Below are 17,057 nucleotides of genomic sequence, written 5' to 3'. Positions count from 1 at the left end.
TATAAAACAAAAAATATTTATAAAAAAAAAAAGTTAATAAGAAAGGGAAATAATTCCATTTTTAAACGAAAAAGTCAGTTTGGTATATCTTTTTGTTATTTTTTACATAAGTCCAGCTTACCATTCACATTGGAAATGTCGACATTTATAGGTTGTCGGGTACGTTTACAATGAATAAACACTCCAATCTAGTAGATGTATCAGAATTTTTGTAGGAATTTTTTACACCCCTATCACGAAACTGTGAATAAAATATAAAAAACTCGTAATTTCTCTTTTAAAAGTCGGTTGTTTATTTTCTTTATGGATTATACTTCCAAAAATAAACTATTAAAGTTGTTTTAAAAGTAATAGAAATATATTTTTTATTTTTAAAAAAAAAGTAATGAATTTTATGAACTCAATATTTTTCAATTTTTAAACTTTAAAAATCTATCAAAATTTTTCTATTGATTCTATTTTTACGATATTTTCAGGATCAATGTGAAATTTTATGCTCTTTCCAATAAACCAAATATAATATTTTAGATAAACGTTTTTTTTAATTCATGCCGCCTCCCATTTTCAAGTGTCTATTAAAAAGTTAATAATTCACTCACCAAAGTTTTATATATCACAAATTGAAGAGAAAAGGTCAATAAATAATATATTCAAATTTAAAACAAAAAAAGTAGTGTTTTTTAGAAATTCACCTGTAAAGTTCGAAGTTTAAAACTTTTTTTTTAAACCACGTTGTTTGTTTTTTCTTTTGTTTTTTTTTTATGAAACCTTGGTTCTTGCTCCTTTAATTGAAAAAAAAATTAGGGCTTGAATTACATTTTTCGAGTAGTTATAAGCTTGGAAAGACAGGGGGTCGAATAATTCACGCCTCCCATTTTGAAATGTCTATTAAAAAGTAAATAATTTACTCACCAAAGTGTTATATATCACAAATTGAAGCGAAAAGGTCAATAAATAATATACTCAAATTTAAAACAAAAAAAGGTAGTGTTTTTTAGAAATTTTAAAACCTTTTTTTAAAAAAACACGTTGTTTGTTTTTTTTTTTTTTAATGAAACTTTGGTCCTTGCTCCTTTAATTGAAAAGAAAAATTAGAGCTTGAGTTACATTTTTCGAGGAGTAATAAACTTGGAAAGACGGGGTGGAATTATTCACTAATTTTTCACAAAATTTCTGACACACCTACCAATCTACCCATGTTAAGAATGGCTTTCGGAATAGACACCCGTAACCTTGCCAGCATACCCGAAAAGCTATAAAAGTTGACGTGTTGAATGAACGATGAGTTGGATGTAATGTAAAAATGTACCGAATTTAAAAGGGAACGAAATTCAAATTTCCATTCCATTTTTACAACAACTGTAAAGCAGAGCATTCTATGAAAATTTTACCTAACTTACTGTATTAATGCTATTTATTTTAAGCAAAAAAAAAAAAAATAAATAAATATTTAGGTTTGGCTATAAATTCCTAAACTCATTTCACCCTAAATAATTTAGGTGACTGAAATAGGAATCTAATTGAATCTTTAATTTCCTGAATAGTATGTGAGAATTCATTTTTCTTCGAGTTATATTGAATTCATTAATACGGACTTTAGGGGCTTTTTTCGTAATGTTACTGTAAAAATTATGTTTTATTGTTACAAATTACGATGCTTTATTTATATAAAAAAAAAGCAAAAATAAATGCTTGCGTTTTTTATTTACTACTGAAAACCATAACTTTAGTAAAGGTATTTTTTGTTTAAATAAAATAAAACATTTTCACAAAGAGATAAGTAAAAATAATTAGTTCATTATATTCTGCGATCATTATTTGATAAATACTGCAATTTTCATTAAAATTCGTTAATTTCCTGATTTTTGGTGAATTTTTAGTAAAGGGAGGGGTCAAAATGTTTATACACTTTGAGCGTCGGCATTCATTTCATTTCGATGAATATTTGATAGGAAAGCGACCACAAAATTAAATTTCAATCACATGGTTACATTATCAATAATCATGTGATTAAACCCATTGAAAATTTACCGATATTGTAAACACATTCTGTTTACATTAAGCCTGTAGTGTTTTTTAGTGATGCAGTGTTGGCAACTGGGATTTAAAAAAAAACCCGCGAGATCAGGAGAAAGAAATCTCCAGAAAATCGCTAGATTTTTAACTTTTATCGTCTGAAATTTTCAAAAATCGTTAAAACCCCCCCCTAAAAAAAAACTCCCTATTTTAACTTCCTACCATAAAAAAATTATAAATATAGTATATTCAATATATAAAATGTTCCGTGTTTTCTCACTATATGTTTCTGGAATTATATTGAAGCGGTTAGCTCCCCAGAAGGCTTACATATTTTATCAGCTAGTTTTACCTGTTTTTTCAGAGAGGGTATTTTTTTTTTTTTGCAGGAAACAAATCATAAACTCAAACTTTTTATAATAAAAGTTAAATTGAAATATACTGCAAATTAAACATCACATATTTTGAAATTAGAAAAATAAAAAAAACAAAAAAACTTTGTTTTAGCATGTTAAAAGTATTTAGGTTGGTAGATAATTAAATTCTACTGTATTGGTACGAGTTTTAAAAAATTTTTTTTTGCTGTTGTTTCTTGCTTTTTACAATTTTCGACTAAATACTTCTAAATTAAGCAGGGTTGCTTAGATCGTATTTTAAACTAAACTTCGGAGGTTGGAATGCCCCCCCCCACCTAAAATGTACTTGGAAAAATCCATTTTATACCGAGATTTAAGAATGGTTAGCCGAAAAAAAGGTGAAAAACAAAACAAATAATCAATAAATAATTGTCACCAAAGGCAATAAATGCTACTTTTTTTTACTTACATGAATGAGTTTATTTTATGTTTTAAAGTATTTTCAAGCGCTTTTCTTTATTTTTTAATTGAAAATTGCAGGTGTGTGGGTGCGAAATATCTCCAGATTTTCTAGAATTCCCCGCTAGATTGCAAACGAAATCTCCAGATCTAGCAGGAAAACCGCTAAATTGGAAACACTGGTCACGTGACAGGAAGCGGTAATAAATAATTGTCCCTAAATAAAAAAAATGGCCTATCAGTACAAAGAAAACCACCTATTTATCATAGAAAAATTAAGTATAATGTTATACTTAAAAAGAAATATATAAAAACACACATGGATATAGTAAACATATTATACCAAAATGTGGAAGCCATCCGTCCAGTGGGTTTTTAGACTATTAATTGCGAACGAACCAAGAATTACATTTGTATATATATAGATATATATTATACTAGCAGGAAAACTTGATGTTGCCCGGGATTTAATAAGGATCAATGACTGTTTCACACTCCCATATTTTATTGTCATTGAAATCGGTGAAAACGCCCATTTTTCAATCAAATCGATTGATATCTATTTGGGAACCCATCTTTGTGCATCAGGGGGAAGCTTCATATTTATCCTTACACTTAGTCCATAATACATTGCACTGTAGAGAACCTACTATTGATTTTATATAGGGTCTGGCCTAGTAGGTGTTCGGGGCACCACAGCTTGCACCCAGTCATCAGTGAATGTGCAGGACTATAGAAAGTTCATAGAAGTGACGTCTGGCACGTGCTGTTAGTTGCGCTCATGTTTGTTTCATTCGAGCCAGAGATATATTAAGTAATGACAATACTTGAGAACGAGTTGCTGCCATCATATATATATATATATATATATTTTGTGTACGTTGCATCATAGAATTAGAATTATATTTGAACTGATGTATTTGTTTTTGTTATTGAACATTTTGAATGCCCTGCATTCTTCACCAGGAATGATGACAGGTTTACTGAACTGCATGGTGGTAAAAACTGGGAATGAAACATGCTAATGTATGTAACCTGTTATAAGCTTTCATTGAGGATGAAGAATGTTAGCTAAACAATTGAATTGAAAGTATCTGCAAGTCAAATACATATGTGATATTTGGATTCATCAGACTACTGTTCTCATCTTGAGTGTGATTTTCACAATGTTTCGGTCAATGTAATCTCCGACCTTCTTCAGGTGTATCTTGTCGAACTTGTAAATTTGTCTGCAACCCTAACCCATGGTGCAGTGGCTAGAGTACTTGGAAAAATCAATTGTTAAAAGTGATTCTCCGAAAAATACAATTGCGAATTACTTAGGACCTCCATCCAGTCATGGCTGACGGACCAAGAGCATGCTACCCCCAGGAAGTAAATAAAGAGTTCCCCTCGAAATTTCGTCCAAATTCCCCCGAGTTCAACAGAAACATTTCCAAGGTCGATAAGATACACTTGAAGAAGCTCGGAGGTTACATCAGTTGAGACATTGTGAAAATCACACTCAAGATGAGAACAGTAGTCCGATGAATCCAAATAATATGAATAACCAATCCTCATCTCAAAAATTCAGAAACGTCATTACATACATACATATATATATAGGCATACCTACATATTCCCACTAAATGCAGCCATAAAGAAAATTTTAATAAAAATAAGTTGATACCCTATTACACACACATACAAAGTAACAACCTCTGTCACATTTTCAATTATTTTGGGCAAAAAACAAACCCTTCTCAAGTCAAGATAGAAAATAGTTAAAATTGTAAGTTGGATAAATTGATTGAACCTTCTAATTAAAAACATGTCTGATTATATACAATTTGATTAAGAAAGAACGGTCATTTTGTTATTGAAGTATTAAACAAACCAAAAATATGCATCACCCAAGATAAAAACAAAATAAAATACACATCGTTTATATTTAATTGTTTAAACAAAAATCTAGATACGAGGTCAGCTTTCAATTTGAAAAAAAAAAAAAAAAAAATCAGCTTCAGTTCTGGACAAAAATTAAAATTGTTTCAGTTGTGAAAGATTTCTCATGGCATAGGAAAAAGCCTACTACATTTTAATCCTAATCCAAAGGTAATAATGTATATGATAGAAAGAAATAGATAAATTCATATCTTATTCACATGAATCATGATTGAGATACTAAATTCAAATGGAGATTGTAAGAGAGTCATTCACAAACTCTAAAGCCTAAAAAGACATTCAATGTCTATTTTAGAAAAAACTGTTGGTATTAATAGAATAATTCCCTTACTTTCTGTAATAATTACTGATGGCCTGGAGGTTGAATACAAGCCTATAGAGTTAAAGATGACTTTGTAACTGAAGTAATTCTCAATTTTCTACACTGATAAGAATGGAAGTTTGAAGTACGTGCACCTGTAGCTTAAGAATAATTAATATTTATTTTAAAAAAATATGATAGGTATATATGTTTATAGTCATTTATACATGAGAGAAAAATAGATACACACATTTAACATCTATATAATAAAAGTTAACGTACGTGTGTCCAGACTGATTTGCAGTATGAATAGAAGATTGAATGAAAGGAACAGAGAAGGTGAAAACAAGAAGTAATGTAGAAGTGGCCAACAATTTAAAATTCAATTTTTAAGCTGTCGCTGGCTGCTGCTGCTGATCAAATACCCAATGTTATCCAATGTGCGATTGATTTATACATAAAATGAAACATTTGTCATTTTTTACAGAATGTGTTGTACACATGTTTAACTAATGAATTTTCTGTTTATTCGATTGAAAGTGATGTATGTTTAAGGGAGGGAGAGGAATCATAGAGAAATAAAAGTTAAGGTAGCAATATTAGTTGCATTTTTTTTTCTTCTTTTACTGATCAGTTTCGTTTAATCGATTTCAAGTAGCAAGTATGAATTAAATTTCGAAGCAAAAGCAAGTAGGTGAAGCCAGCCAGCATTTTCAGTCCTTATTTACTTGCCTCCCAACAATGGCAAAGGCAAACAATGTCTGTTCTTGAAAAGGGAGTGCTTTGGATCAAGACAAAAATTACCCCATTCTTAAAGGATTTCTCATCTTTAGACATAAGACAAAAAATATACCTCACTTTGATCCTTAAGGAAAAATTTGTGTATTATAGAAAAAAATTAAATAAATTCCTATTTTAGTCACATCAAATGTAGTTGAGATATTAAATAAAAGTAGAGATTGTAAAAGAGTCAAAAATGGCAGCCAATTATAAACCCAATCATTAACACAACTTTACAATTATTTCCAAAGGGTATTAGTGGAATTGTCACATCAGCTCCATCGGCATTCAAACCCTATGAGCTGTGCCCTTGTGCTCTTGCTGGTAAACTAATACACAGATAATAAAAAAGGTTAAAATGGAGAGAATAAGTATTTGCAATAACCTTTCAAACAGTTAAATGCCGTTAATGTCAACAAGTATGTTAAAAGAAAGACTATTAAATGTTTGACATTTTGATCCTTCACATATATGATTATAACATACAAGAAAAGGAGAAAAGTAACATTAGGTCAACAGATAGATCAACCATCACACCTACATACATACACAAAAACACATTACGGCAGACATACATACATATACACATTATAGTTTACATACATACACAAAAACACATTACGGCATACATGCATACATATACACATTATAGTATACATACATACACAAAAACACATTACGGCATACATACATGCATACACACATTACAGTATACATACATACACACATTACAGTATACATACATACATACACAAAAACACATTACAGTATACATACATACGTACACACACAAAAACACATGGTATACATACATGATGATGATGATTGCAACGTCTTGTCAGACGAGTGCCACTCCCTCAGACATTTAAAATCCATGAGCCCAAATGCCTGAGGGAGTATCCATACACAGATGATGTTACAGAGTCTTAGCTTTGTATGACAGCTAAGTCTCTCTCTCGGTTCAAAATGTTGAGATCCAGCAACAAGCAAGAGCAAGATAGCCAGCAACAAATTAAACTGCAGACCAGCTTAATGCGGGTAATGGTCTTCCGCTTTATGGTTTTTTAAACCAGAGATTTGCTTCTCCTAGAAAAGTTGCCTTCACCACGGCTTACGGGAGCCCTCTCCACCCCAATACACATATACACACACAAATATACACGGTGCTAGTTGGCCGTTGACCCAGAAAAAGAGTTCATTCGCCCTGAAGGATACATACATACATACACAAAACTATTACGACATACATATATGCAAAAAAAGCATTATGGCATACATATGTACACAAAAAACATTACGTACACGTATGTATGCATACCGTAATGTTTTTTGTATATGTATGTATGCCTGTAATACACAAAAAACATTAAGACATACATACTAAAAAAGCATTCAGGCATACATACATACCATTTGAGGATGCATTTTCTATGATCAGTGGTGTTGTTGGCATCAGATAATGTAGGGATCTGCTCAGTCCCAGGAGGTCCACCTTTCCCAGGCTTTACCTTCTCTGAGAAGGGGATTAGTTTATTGCTAATTACCTAAAGTGTCACTACCAGAGAATACTGAGGAAGCTATTTAGGCATTTTTTGTAGGCCAGAGTGCACTTCATCAAGCAGAAAAGGTAAATAAATATACACAAACATACATAGGACCAGAAATCGGCGATCATACTATGCTAAAAGAGAAAGGGTGGCGCAGTTAGAAAATTGATGATGTAGGGGAGGAAATTTATCCTAATTAGATTTTTTGAGCCATTGGTCACTCACATTCCTGATAAAATTTTCATTCGACACAAATCAAGCATGACTTAATTCCAACTTAAGACCTCTTAAGCTTAAGCTTTAAATTTACAGTATATGAATCCCTTTTCAAGATATTTAATGTCAAATCCAGTAATTTTCAAAAAAAATTCTATGTTTCAAGTTCTTTGTATCTTCAAAATATTTATTTGTGGTGTTTGATTTGGTGCTAGAGGAAAATTGCTTTTGATGTTGTAGAACATGGAATTTTGCAAAGGAAAAGGAAAAAAAAATATCAATGCTTGGTGCATTTTAGGTCAGGAAGCCATTATTTTCAGCCAGCCTGATCTTATAGCACCAGTAAAAAATAGGAAAAGAGAAAAAAGATAAAGCAAGAAAGAAAAAAAGGAATAAAATTGAGTCAAGGCAAAAATCAGTCTTTACAAAAAAAAAAAGAAAGAAAAAGTATTTTGTTTTGATTTCTTTGGTAAATTATATACCTTCTTTTTTGGGTGTATCTTGTCAAACTCAAATCTTTCTGTTGAACTTAGGAATCTGCATGGACCCATGACATAGTGGATAAAGTATTTGATAAAATTCAGTTGTAAGTGCCACTCTTCTGCACATAGAATATTCAGTACTCAGTGTTAGTGACACTCAGAATACAATTATTAATTACTCAGGACTTCTACCAAGTCAGGGCTGATGGAACAAGAACATGTTACTCCCATAAATTAAATAAAGGGTACCGTTTGAAATTCCATGCAAATTCGCATGTTTTACAGAAAAAATTTTGAGTTTGATAAGATACACTTGAAGGTGAAAGGTATCAACCGCAATGTGAAAATAACATGCAAGATGAGACGGTAGTCTGAATAATTCAAATACGGATTATTATTCCTCATTTCAAAAATTCAGAAACATTTCACTATTTTCCAATTTATTTCTGCTATTACATAAACAATTATTTTCAATTTCTCCAATTTTTTTTATGTGTTTGAAGAAATTCTACATACATGCTCTATATTCTATCCTTGGAATCCATTGGCAGGACCACATTACTAATCTTGAGACCCTAGATCAAGCGAAATCATCAAACAGTGTATGCTCATCAGGACCCAACTGTATTGGGTAGGTCATGTCATCTGCATGGAAGAATACCATATGCTAAGGCGCTTGTTGTACAGAGAACTTCAGAAAGAAAAGAGAAACAGTGGCTATTCAAAAAAAGAAAACTATGGTACAGGGACACAGTCAAAACCAATCTACAGGAGTGTGAACTTGAACCAAAGTCTGTGCTAGTGATTGACCAAACTAGTGAGCCACTGTCCACAAAGCTACCATTACCTTTGAAGATACTCGTCGCCAGAAGTTCATTGCTGCCAGAGATCAACACCTTTGAGCATCAACAGCAGTAATACAAAGTACAGACTTTTAGTACCTCTACTGCCTCTAGCCTGGGGTTTTACAGCCACCTCTGAAAACATAGATGAATTGCTAAAACAAAGAGTCTTCTTTGAACACTATGGACTACCAACAACATTTTTTTAAATAACTATTAGCATATTCTTTTTTAAAAACTTAAATTGTATGAGTAGATAAACATTTCCACTTACAACTACTTTGTTTCTTTAGCTAAAATGCTGTAAGCAGTTATGGACACAAATGACAGTGAAGCCAGTAAGTAAAAATATTCATTACTAGTGGTTGAAGGTCATTTGGAACGCTTCAAACTGTCATGTGGATATCAATAATGGTCTTTTCCTGATTAATGAATGAAATTAACAAGATGATGTTACATTTCAAATGTCACGTACATTTCCAGTTTTAAATGGTCAATTAGGGAGAAGAAAATTATGTCCTCACCCTCTTTACTAACTCAATGTTTGATATATAAAGGAGAACTCTAATGAAATATTTGAATATATATGCATCTCGTACAGAGATCAATTGTTAGCGCCCGGAAGGGGGCACCCTCGATTTGTGAGAACTTTGAAGTAAAATAAAACCAAGAACGAAATCAATTACAATTTCGTATTCAGTTACCCTGACGAAGTATTAACAAAATATTTACATATTTAGAAAAACTTTAAATTACATTTTTATACATACTTTCTCTTTTGGTTTTTAAACTGGAATAATTCAGCTGCTCATTAAGAGATAGTACTGAAACACCTATTGTGCCAGAAATCATCAGTATGGATGGTTAAGCAGCATATAATTGCATGATTATATATAATTTGTCAAACCAAAAGTCAAACAATTTGCAATTCTCACATGGTTTTTTGATACCATATCCATAATTGGGCCAAATAGTTACACTTATCAAAAACTGTATTAAACCATACAGGTTAGGGTTAAACCATAGCTTTCTTACTATACCTCTACAAAGCCACTATTTGCCCATGCATGGAGTATTGTTGCCACATCTGGGTTGGTGTATCTGCCATTAGTCTCACACTTAGACAAGGTCCTAAAAAAAAAAAAATTTTCAACCTGATAAGTTTCACACTGTCAACCAAACTCCAACTCTTGTCTCATCACCAAAATTTGACATCCCTGTATCTGTTTTTCAAGTATTTTAAAGCACTTGTACATTCTCGACGTAAATACCTCCAACTAACCCAACAAGAAGTAAAATTCCACCCCTACACTATTGAGATCCATTTGATGTCGAAAAGCCTTCTACTCAAATAGTTTCTTCCCTCAAACTGCTAGACTCTGGAATTTCCTTCTTCCCCAGCAGTACTGGCATACAGAAGTTGAAGTATAATATGAAATGACATCTTGCTGCTCAATTCTCTACATAGTGCTGCTATAGATCTGGTCCAAAATAGCAGCCTGTTGCATCCAAGTGGCACTGTACCTTGCTTGGACTAAAAAAAAAAAAAAAAAAAAAACATTCCATTGTTGTTTTTGTGCTGATATCACACTGGTTGGTACTAATCAGCAAACCACACTTCAAAGGGAACGGTCGTACATTTAGACGTTACAGTGTTAATTCCCCAAATTATTTCATATTTAATGTAGTGATTGTTCGGTATTTGAAATAAAAAGGATAAAGATGGTTTTCTTCATGTAATTTTCAAGGTGAAAATCTGATATTGATTTGACAATAAAAATATACAAACACTCGTTTAGACTAAAATTCCAGATGGATGACAAATTTATATTGATAGGAAAATATCAAAAATCATTATTTTCAAATAGTTTCATAGTTTCATTTTGGGCAAAAAGTAAGAGATTGGTATTTCATACACATATCATTTTCATAATCTATATTTGTGCTATGTAACAATTCCTTATAATCCAAAATGGTGTCTTAACATTAAAACATGTCTTTCTTTGTTACTTTTTGCAGATTTATATTTAACGCTCACCAATTTTGTCTTTTTTTGATTCTATTTAAAACAAAATTTGATTAAAAAGAGCATAGTAAAAAAAAATTATAGCTAAAATGAAAGTGAAGCCTTTGGGCAGTTACATAAGTATTTAATAAAATATGTTTGAATGATGTAGATATCGCAGAACATAATTATAAAGCTCTCTTTTGGTGTTGCAAATTACTGTTTTATTTAGGGTGTTACAAATTATTGTATTATTTGTGTACATAGAGATTTTAAACTATTTTACTTGTTCTTCAAAGCAATCATCTTGAGAAATTGGATTGAAATAAAAATGAACCATAGATAAATACATAAATAATTTTGTTCTTTTCCCTTTTCATCATATGCTGATAATGTGATGATTTCTGGGACAATGGGTGTTTCGATACCACCTCTTCATGAGCAAATATTTCCATAATTATTTTCCTCATAAGTTTGAAAAACAACTGAGAACACTATATGCATGATCGTCAACAGCAAACCAGTGTGAGTTCAAAAGAGAGCTTTATAATTATGTTCTGCGATATCTACATCATTCAAACATATTTTATTAAATACTTATGTAACTGCCCAAAGGCTTCACTTTCACTTTAGCTATAATTTTTTTTACTATGCTCTTTTTAATCAAATTTTGTTTTAAATAGAATCTAAAAAATTACATTTAATTATCGTTTGATCATTACATTAGTGGGGCCAAAGTTATAATGTTATAACTGCTTTTGTTAATGTACTGTTTTAATCTATTTATAAATTTAGAAAAAATATTTTAATACATGATTATTTGCTTAAAGTTTTAAAACCAGTTTAAATACATACAAATTTCTGTAAAATTTCAAACAAAAAAAAACAGGGGTTTTTTTTTGTTTGAATTATTAAAATCCTAAAATTGCCGACTACAAAAAAAAAAAAATCAAAATGCATTTTGATAGATTTGATAATTAAATTAGGTTTTCAATAACATTTAAAATTTCATTTTATTTTACACTACTGCATTTTATATGCCAATAAATATTTTTTAAGAGTAAATAATTAAAAACTAATTTTTTCATATGTAATTATCAAGAAATTTACACACAGATGTCGTTGTCCCATGATTTTTTTTATGAAGAAGATATACATATTGAGCCTATTTGATTTGTTGGTCATCTTTTCCAAAATTACAACAAAATTATGCAATTCAGAATATATGGTAAACAAACAAAACATATTCTTGCATTGAACTTTTTTAAAGTTTTCTATTAAGTCTAGTTATCATCTGAATTATTTTAACATTAATATTACATTACTTCTTCATTCAAAACAAACTTATTAGGTATAACAAAGTCGCCTAGTTTAGAATCAGGGGGGTGGGGTGGGGTGGGGTGATTACCCCCCCCCCTTCACACACACACACACCACACACTGTGTGGAGAAAGGGTAGCATGAAATTTTTTTTTTTTTCTAAAAATCTAATCAAAGAAATTCAAAACTAAAAGAAAGACACTCGGCGTGGATGTGGAAGGATACTGGAAGTTATTCTTTCACGAAACGAATCCTTTAACTCCCCTTGTCCCATCATGAAATGCTTGAAGTCTCAGCCTAGCTTTCATGAAAAAACAGCTTTTTATAAGATAAAAAAAAAAGTTTTTAAGTGGAGAGCTTGCAACCATATCTAGCCATTTAAGCAGAAATTCACTTTTGCTGAATAAAAAAAAATGAAGTGAAGAACTAATTTTTTTTTAAGTAGAAAGAAATACGAGTACCACTTGAATAGATAAGAAAAAGTTTCACATAAAAAATTCCAAATATAACCACAACTTAATAAAATTAAAAACAAATAAATAACACTTATGTACAAGACAGAATGGAAGAAAACTTTACCTCTGCAGAATATGTTCACAAAAACCTTTTTAATTTCCCCGAGTTTAATATAAGCAAAAGTAAATCAACCTGCCTGCAAGTTTTAATTTCAGATAAGTAACCTCTACCCCAGCACCTCATTTTGATATGTTGCTATTATAAACAAATATATAAAAGAGAAAAAAAACTAAAAACATTTTGATGATATTATGAAAATAAAAATTTGACAGCAAACCAAATCAAACCTTCAATGGATGACCCATTTAAGTAGTTTACAAATGTTGGGTGTTATCTGGCAGAACCAACTTCTTGATCGTATGCCCCAAAGACTCAAGTATAAATCTAAGTGCTGAGAAAGGAAGATAATAGGAACAAGATTCCTCTTCCCAACTCCAATTTGAATATCCCCTGTGGGCGGGTTATGGATTAGGTTCAGTTCGCAGGGGAAAGCCAAAAATAACATGGGAGGAAATGGTAAGGATGGACTTGATAAAAAGAATAAATAAGGAATTGGCTAGAAATGGGTTAGTTTGAAAGTCAATTTCTAAAAGACATCCAACACATGTCAGCATGTAAAAGATACCAAACTCAAAATGATACTAAATGTTCAAATGATCTAAGATCAATTTAGCAGATTTTATTAATTTTCTAACCTGACTTGGCTAATTCATCTGTTGTGAGGAGATTCTAAGTTCTGAGTTCAAATCCAATTGGGTTTATAGCTTTTACACATGAAGATCCATTGGAAAAAGTATGAACAAATAATAGAATCGTTCATTGAATCATACACAATGAATGGTTTGCAATTAGTATTATTTCAGTATTAAATAAACACCCAAAAATAGTTAAATGTCTATAAGTTTTAATTATAATTTCAAACAAAACGAACATGTCTATTTATTCGATGCTAATGCACTTGCTAATCCGCATTATTTTTTAAATCGTATTTCCAAGTTTAATTAAAATACTGCATTTTTTTTTTATTTATTGAAAAAATTTCACATCTAATGTGCTTAAACAAACCATATCTCACTTACTTGTGAGTCTTTTTTTAAAACAATTACACAGATAGAAAGAGAATAAAATAAGTTTTCCAATTGTGTAAAATGAATTTTATCTGACATATTTAAAAAAATTTCTGTAAATGGTTTTATTTCATATTCAAAGATTCGTTGGGTTCAGGGTCGTCTATGATCTATGATCTATTTATGCAGACTATACTAACATCTATGGCAACACTTCAAAGGCCATAAACAACCAAGTTCTGATTCTCTCTCCTCTGATCTTGATCACGTGATGCAATGGAGAAAAAGTGGCTGGTTAATTTTAATGCATCTAAAACCAAGGTTCTCTCTTCCTATCATCAACACTTTGACCCTCATCTGGTTCCAGTTGAAATGAATGACTCTCGTCTTTGGGAGGCTGCATGTTTTGACAAGTCCCTGGGTTTGACCTTCATTCCTGATCTGAAATGGAACACATACAGAAAATCTGTTGCTAAGGTCACTGGAAAAACAAGTTGGATCATTCTACTGCTCCAGTAGATATCTGACTGGCAATGCAATCCTCTACTTGTATAAGAGTCAAAGTAAATCCTAGAATGAAGTATTTTGCCACATCTAGGCAGGAGCTGCAACCTATCCTGCTCAACTGAGTTCAAAACTGACTTTATAACCTAGTAGGTGGTGTCCTTTTCTCTTTCTTGCAACCTCTTTCACACAGAAGAGACATTGCTAGACTATCTCTGCTCTATCGTTATTTTCATGGCAAGTGCTCGTCTGAGCTCCAATCTATGGTCCCCTCTTGCCAAACTTTCACAAAAAACTTGTCAATAATTTCCCTCAATATCTATCTGTACCTAAACCTAAACATGGATTCCATGAACAAAGCTACTTTCTTAGAACTGCCTACCTGTGGAACTGTTCCACTGGCCTGCTTTCTAGCTGCCTACAATATAGTAGTCTTCAAGTCCAATGTAAATAAATTCTTGTTGAACCGTCCCTTAAATAATCAAATAATACAAAATTTCCACAAGAAAGATTATTACACTATTGTCTCAATGACTACTGCACATTCATTAACCCTTATCCTTGAGTAGCCTCCAGGTTTTGATAAGTGGTGAATACTATGTTAAAAAAAAAACAAAAAAAAACTTTAATGAATGAGGTTATACAGGATCTCCTTGCTATCTTCAATTCAATAATAGAATACATTCACGAATTTCATATTAATTATTATTTCATATTAATTATTATTGCATATTATTTCATAATCTGTATAATATATCTAGTTGGTCACCTGGCATTGCTCGGTCATACAATATGCTTAAACATAATTTTTAACTTTTGCCATCTAAAATTTTCAAAAACCACTAATTCGAAACAAAATAAAAAGTCTCCTAACACATTTTTACTTCCTATGCTACATAAAAATATTATAGATATGCAAAATATTCTGTATTTTACTATATATTTTTGGAATTATATTGGAGCGGTTGACTCCCCAGAAGGTTTTCAAATTTTATCAGCTAGTTTTATCTGTTTTTTGGATAGTGTATATTTTGTTTTGCAAGAAACAAATCATAAAGTCAAACAGTGTTTAATATCTTTCATTTCTTTTAGTTGTCTTTACAACAAATCACTGGTTGCTTGTCGTTAAAGAGTGGGGACTTCATTCATTAAAAATCGTATTAAAACATCTGACTACTACAAACTCTAAATTTGGGAGTGCAACTCAAAATTAAGGTTAGTAGTAGAATAAGTCATTTGCTTACAACTTTTCAGGAATTAAGCCTCCCAACCTGTTAAGCAATAAGCGGCCATTTGTTTATCTTTTAATTCAACATGTAAAAAACACTTTGAAAAACATATTTTGAAATGAGAAAAAACTTACTTGTAGCACGTTAAAAGTATACATGTTAGTAGATAATTAAATTCTACTGCGTTTGGTATAAGATTTTTTTTTTTTTTTCCTGTTTTTGCTTTTTTTATAAGTTTTGACTTAACTTTCTATACTTTTACTGAATAAATACTTTTAAATTGATGAGAGTGCTTAGATCGTATCTTATTCAATAGAAGCTGGAATACTCCTCCCTCCCTAATAACATGTACTTAGAGAAACCGATTTTATAGTGAGTTTAATATGGATGACTGAAAAAAAAAAAAAAATGGTGAAAAGAAAACCAAATAGTCAATAAATGATTGTCACGAAAGGCAAAAAATGCTACTTCTCTACCGATCTGAATGTGTTTAGTTTATGTTTTAAAGTATTTTCAAGTGCTTTTCTTTCTTTACTTTTTTTTAAATTTTACATTGCGGGTTTGTGGGTGTCAAATATCTCCAGATTTTCTAGAAAAGAACCTGTAGCCGCTAGATCAAAATTTTACCTGCTAGATTGAAAACGAAATCTCCAGATCTAGCAGGAAACCCACTAAATTGGCAACGCTGATCATTTGCCTAGGCCGGTGTAACATAAAATATTAAGAACACTGCGAAATATATAAATTAACTATTATTTTATCTATATGAGAGAAAGTATTTTAATATTTACTTTTTCAATTTTTGGTACTTATCAGATGAATTTCTGTACAAAACATATCTAAGAACACTGCCAAATATATAAATTAACTTTGTGTGAAATTTGCAAAAGATAGTTCTAAAACGGCTCAACCTATGAGGAAAGAACTCACAACACACACAAAGTCACTTTTATATAATAGTAGAGATGTGTCGGTCTAAAATATTTTGAAATTTACAATAAATCTTAATTTATCAGAGTAAAGAGATGAATAAAATATGACAGCAATAATCAGAAATATAATTTTACATAAGCACATCAAATTTCATGAGAATAGCTTAAAAAAATAAAATGGTGGATAAATTATCGAATTTCTTGCAATGCTGAGGTCCATATTTTGACCGACTTTTTAAAAATGTTTTTTAAAAAAAAAAAAAAAAAAAAATGAACAAAAAATATACAAATTTAAGCATTTTAAATTAACATAACTTTTGATTGTATTTGCATAATTTAAACAGTTCTGAGCTTCTTTTATACAGTTCTTAAATAATATAGTACACAGTATAATAATAATAATAATAATAATAATAATAATAATAATACAGCTGATGACAATAATTATAAATGAAAAAAGTAAATTTTTAATGTTTGTTGATATACTATAAAACAGATATTAAAAGCCAAGTACGTCCAAGGATGGAGTACTGCTGCCACA

General features: G+C 30.8%; 1 protein-coding gene across 6 annotated transcripts in view; it reads right to left on the bottom strand.

Moving 5' to 3' along the window:
* LOC145268179 (polypeptide N-acetylgalactosaminyltransferase 10-like) overlaps positions 1-17,057 on the bottom strand; it is a gene marked incomplete at its 3' end in the record, with an annotated part of 187,057 nt that overhangs the window by 107,552 nt on the left and 62,448 nt on the right. Inside the window, 1 exon segment of one of the 6 annotated variants that reach the window (XM_080123399.1) lies at positions 12,848-12,974. 6 annotated transcript variants of the gene reach the window in all.

Source organism: Euprymna scolopes, chromosome 43 (genome assembly GCF_053919585.1).
Source record: "Euprymna scolopes isolate OS-2025 chromosome 43, ASM5391958v1, whole genome shotgun sequence".
NCBI lineage: Eukaryota > Metazoa > Mollusca > Cephalopoda > Sepiida > Sepiolidae > Euprymna > Euprymna scolopes.
Note: the sequence above shows the minus strand (reverse complement) of the source record. Positions and strands in the feature narration are given on the sequence as shown.